Source organism: Tachyglossus aculeatus, chromosome 14, assembly GCF_015852505.1.
Source record: "Tachyglossus aculeatus isolate mTacAcu1 chromosome 14, mTacAcu1.pri, whole genome shotgun sequence".
Classification (NCBI taxonomy): Eukaryota; Metazoa; Chordata; class Mammalia; order Monotremata; family Tachyglossidae; genus Tachyglossus; species Tachyglossus aculeatus.
Window position 1 is genome coordinate 34,463,832 of NC_052079.1, and position 5,600 is coordinate 34,469,431.

Below are 5,600 nucleotides of genomic sequence, written 5' to 3' on the forward strand. Positions count from 1 at the left end.
ACCTCCATGAACTCCAAAGCCTGTGCTCTTTCCACTGTGCCACGCTGCTTCTCTATGCTCTCTGTGCCCTCCCTCCACACATCCACCAAGCTAGCTCTCTTCCTCCCTTCAAAGCCCTACTGAGAGCTCACCTCCTCCAAGAGGCCTTCCCAGACTGAGCCCCCTTTTCCCTCTCCTCCTCCCCATCCCCCCGCCCCACCTCCTTCCCCTCCCCACAGCACCTGTATATATGTTTGTACAGATTTATTACTCTATTTATTTTACCTGTACATATTTACTATTCTATTTATTTTGTTAATGATGTGCATTTAGCTTTAATTCTGTTTGTTCTGATGACTTGACACCTGTCTGCATGTTTTGTTTTGTTGTCTGTTTCCCCCTTCTAGACTGTGAGCCCGTTATTGGGTAGGGACCGTCTCTAGATGTTGCCAACTTGTACTTCCCAAGTGCTTAGTACAGTGCTCTGCACACAGTAAGCGCCCAATAAATACGATTGAATGAATGAATGACCTCACTGCCGCCCCTCAACCATGCATCTATAAGGCTGCTACCACTCTACAGCTGAACCCCAATCAATCAATTGTATTTATTGAGTGTTTACTGAGTGCAGAGCACTGTACTAAGCACTTGGGAGAGTACAGTATAAGAGACTTGGTAGGTGTGTTCCTTGCTCCCAGTGAGCTTACAGACTAGAGAGGGAGACAGGCATTAATATAAATAAATTTGATCTGTACACGAATGTAGTGGGGCACTTACTGAGTGCAGAGCACTGTACTAAGCACTTGGGAGAGTACAGTATAAGAGACTTGGTACATGTGTTCCTTGCTCCCAGTGAGCTCACAGGCTAGAGAAGGAGACAGGCATTAATATAAATAAAATTGATCTGTACACAAGTGTACTGGGGCTGAGGGAAGGGTGAATAAAGGGTGCAAATCTTCAGGCGCTCTGCTGACCCTCTTATTTTTCTTTTCTTCTTTCCTCTTCTTTTCCTTGTAATTTCATCCAAATACCTTAGCGATAGCTACCTCTCCCATAGACTCTTTAGAAAATCCTTCATAGCATTTTGTGAATGAGATGGTTGGTTAAATTCCAGCTCCTACCCCTGCTGTCCCTTGTTCATCAGCGGGAAAAGGCAGAATCCAGGAAGGGCAGGGGTTGGTGGTGGAGCCAAGATGGTGCCACACCTTCTGTATCGCCCTGACATGCTCCCTGTATTCCACCCTTCTCCCGCACCCAGCCCTGCAGCACTTAATAATAATACTGATAATGGCATTTATTAAGCGCTTACTATGTGCAAAGCACTGTTCTAAGCGCTGGGGAGGTTACAAGGTGATCAGGTTGTCCCACGGGGGGCTCACAAGTCTTAATCCCCATTTTACAGATGAGATTTGCCCAAAGTCACACAGCTGACAATTGGCAGATCTGGGATTTGAACCCATGACCTCTGACTCCAAAGCCCATGCTCTTTCCACTGAGCCATGCTGCTGCTTACTTGTGTTGCATATGTTCACACTTCCACCTCAGGACTTTTGAGCAGTCCAGTTTTCTTTTAGTGGTCCACTGTTGCCTCCTGGTTGACCCAGGACCCGTCGACGGTGGCCAGAATGGGGTAAGCCACTTATTCGTAACTTATTTATTTATATTAACGTCTGCCCACCCCTCTAGACTGTGAGGTCGGGGAATGGGTCTATTATATTGTCTTGTACTCTCCCATTGGAAGAGTACAATACAAGAATGAACGGACAAATTCCTTGCCCGCAGCGAGCTTACAGTCTAGAGCGGGCTTCTGTCCCAGCCCTGAAACCTATGAATAGGCATCTCATCCCCATTTTACAGATAATGAACTGAGGCTCAGAGAGGGTTAAGTAACGTTCACAAAGCCATACATCAGACCACTGGCAGAGGTGGGACTAGAACTTAGCTCTTCATGCTTCCCAGGCCCGTGCTCTTCTTTTTTCTAATTTGCCTTGTACTTTCATCCCAGAACTCTAGCGATGGCAACTTCTGCTGTCGACTTTTTAGGAAATATACTGGTAACATCCTGAGAACGAGCTAGCTTGTTAAATTTAGAGAAGGCAAGTAAGGACAGAGAATAAAGTAGTGTCATATTTTGGGAAGTGGATAGAGCCCGGTCTAATCCCGGCTCTGTCACTTGCCTGCTGTGTGAACTTGAACAAATCACTTAACTTCTCTGTGCGTTTTCTCAGCCATAAAATGGGGATTCAAAGCCTGTTCTCCCTCTTATTTATATTAATGTCTGTCTCCTGTTCTAGACTTATAAGCTCACTGTGAGATGATAACTTGTCTGTGAACTCTGCTGTATTTTCCCAAACACTCAATACAGTGGTCTGCACACAGAAAGCATTCAATAAATATGACTGATTCATTGATTACTTGTGAGCCCTAAATGGAACAGGGATTGTATCCGGCCTGATTATCCTGTATCTATGGCAGCACTTAGAAAAATGCTCAACACATAGTAAGCACTTAATTCCATAATTACTATATTTGTTGAGTGGTTAGGGACGGTCATGCTTTGTTCCCAAATTAAAACAGTTTCGCTGTTGGAAACTCACGTGCCCGTTACTAGTGAGGTTTTATTTTGCCAAAAGGAAAATCGCTTAAAAGGGTTTATTTCCATCTGAATCTGGATGGGACAAATGGACGGGGACAAAATAAGAGTTATGCTCATAGTAGTGAAATTCTACATGTGTTGGTTGAGGAGGCTAGAGCTGAGAGGGGGGTGGGCGGACTCTGATAAGCTTTTTGGTGCTGGCAGGGGCAGAGTATTTATTTGAAAAGGCTTCCTCCTTTTTCCCAGCTCAGATGCTCTTGATCCTGTTGCAAATGTGAATGTGGATTGAGAAATTAATTCGTCCTTCTCCTTCCCTGTTAAAGGAGGTGCAGATCTTCCTTTCCTTGCAGCTGTAGACACACAAAAAGAAACCCATTCCCTACTTTGGTATTAAATCGAAGAGCAAGGCATTTCCGATGCAGCCTTTTTTGCACTTTGGGAATAGAAGAAAGCGATCTCCACATGAGAGAGCCTCCCATAACAAATCTTACAATCTTGAAGCATTTTCTCAATGGTGGAGTGATGTGTTGTGCTTGGAATGTATCATGTTATTTGCCAGGGTAAAAAGGCTCGCCGTGCCAAGTAGCCAAGTAGACTCATAGTCTTGATGACAAATTTAGAAGATTTGAAGAGTTCTGAAATGAAAATGAGAGTCCTGGATGAAAATTCTTAGGCAATTTTGTTGCTGCTTAGGGGTTCCAGTGCTGATGTCTGGTTTTCCAGTGTTGGGGGTCATTTCATCAGTGAGGAAGCTGGCATAGTGTTTGTGTTGACAGAAAAGTAAACTTGCCTTGGGGGGGTTCTCCAGTATTGGGTAAAATACTGATTCTGAACCTGGATAGAAGTGGGTTTCTTTAGGGAACCTTGACCCTTTCCCTAAAACCCAGATTTTCATTTTATCCAGCTCTTGGTGTTTCCTCTTGAGGTCGCACCCTGTTGTCCAGACATGGTCAGCAGTTACTGCTGAAGGGAAGAGACATTTGAACAGAACTCTTCCCCCTATTTAGAGTTAGCCTTTTTGGATCCTACTAGAATAAGGTTAGCAATCCAAAAAACATCAGAGGCTACACTTCCATAATCACTGAATGATAATTTAAGTATTTCCAGTTAGCGATGAGAGAGTCATGTATAATGTATCATTTCCCTAGGGGACGTTTCACTTCCTGAAAACAGTATTTAAAATGCCAAAAGTTTCCTATGTGCCAAAGGCAAAGTAGAAACTTTTTCATTTTAGCTTCAGCTTGGTGAAATAAGCTACTCATTTCTTCTTTTCTCCTTTCTCAAGGTGGGTTTGGCTGAGGCCTAGTGGAAAGAGCCCGGGACTAGAAGTCAGAGGGCCTGGATTTTTATCTCAGCTCCCCCATCTGCTTGCTATGTGACTTTGGGCAAGTAACTTAACCTCTCTGTGCCTCAACCCTCTCATCTGCAACATGGTGTTTCAGTACCTCCTACTTAGATTGCGAGTCCCGTGTGGAACCTGATTATCTTGCATCTAATCCAGTGTCTAGTGCTCTGAACATAGCAAACGCTTAGCAGATACCACGATAATTATGCTGAAGGCTCAGTGGATGATTGTGGACATTTTCACAACAGCGATCTGATCTTTTGAGACATCTTTTTCAGAATTTTTGGAATCATGCCATGTATTTGAGATAATTGGGACAATCTTCTTCACCTACTTCCATGAGGTTAAAATGGCATGTATCGGGGTCTTGTGCAAATTTTCTCTCGAGAATTGGTTGAACAGTGGTGTCAGCTTACTTGTACTTTTCATGTAAGATTCATTCATTCATTCCGTCATATTTACTTAGCGCTTACTGTGTGTGGAGCACTGTACTAAGCGCTTGGAAAGTATAATTCGGCAACAGATAGAGACAATCCCTACCCAACAATGGGCTCACAGTCTAGAAGGGGGAGACAGACAACAAAATTAAAAAAAGTAGACAGGCATCAATAGCATCAAAATAGATAAATAGAATTATAGGTATATGCACTTTATTAATAAAATAGAGTAATAAATATGTACAAATATACACAAGTGCTGTGGGGCGGGGAAAGGGATAGAATAGAGAGGGGGTAGGGGCTATGGGGAGGGGAGGAGGAGCAGAGGAAAAGGGGGGCTCAGTCTAGGAAGGCCTTCTGGAGGAGGTGAGCTCTCCATAGGGCTTTGAAGAGGGGAAGAGAGCTAGTTTGGAGGATGTGATCAGGGAGGGCATTACAGGCCAGGGGTAAGATTACAGGGTGAGGTTACATCAGTAATGGGTTTTATCGCAATTTACTTTATAATAATGATAATAATAATAATGACGGTATTTGTTAGGCGCTTACTATGTGCCAAGCACCATTCTAAGCACTGGGGTAGATACGAGGTAATCGGGTTCTCCCACGTGGGGCTCACAGTCTTAATCCCCATTATTCAGATGAGGTAACTGAGACCCAGAGAAGTTGTGACTTGACCAAAGTCACGCAGCTGTTAAGTGGCGGAACCGGGATTAGAACCCACAGCTTCTGACTCCCAAGCCCGGGCTCTTTCCACTAAACCACGCTGCTTCTCTAACAGTTGTTGCATTGGCGGAGAATCGAACCCGGGCCTCCCGCGTGGCAGGCGAGAATTCTACCACTGAACCACCAGTGCTCACATCTATCTCCTCAAGCATTTTCCCAGGCTGGTGCTTGTAGAAAATAATTTCACTTTCATGGTATCCTTTCTTCTCAAACTTCTAAAATCCAATCCTCAGTAGTGTTATCAATGATAGCAATAGTAATTCTCATTAGTACTTAAAGAGCTGCCTAGTGGCTCCCAGAGTCTCTTCTAAAAACAGTCACCTACAAAGGAACTTCTAAAGCTCTTCCCCCCAAAATGGGCAAAATGTAGTTGCAGGATGGAACTGCCCTACCTACTTGATTTTAAGTTCTTGCACATCCAGTTGTTCATATGGTCCAACCAAAAGCAGGGTGGCTCAGAGGAAAGAGCCCGGGCTTTGGAGTCAGAGGTCACGGGTTCAAATCCCAGCTCCACCACTTG

General features: G+C 44.2%; 1 non-coding gene across 1 annotated transcript; it reads right to left on the reverse strand.

The window, feature by feature from the left end:
* Positions 1-5,139: 5,139 nt before the first annotated feature.
* TRNAG-GCC lies at positions 5,140-5,210 on the reverse strand. The gene has a single exon. It is a non-coding gene; the product is annotated as a tRNA-Gly (tRNA).
* Between the last annotated feature and the right edge of the window lie 390 nt (positions 5,211-5,600).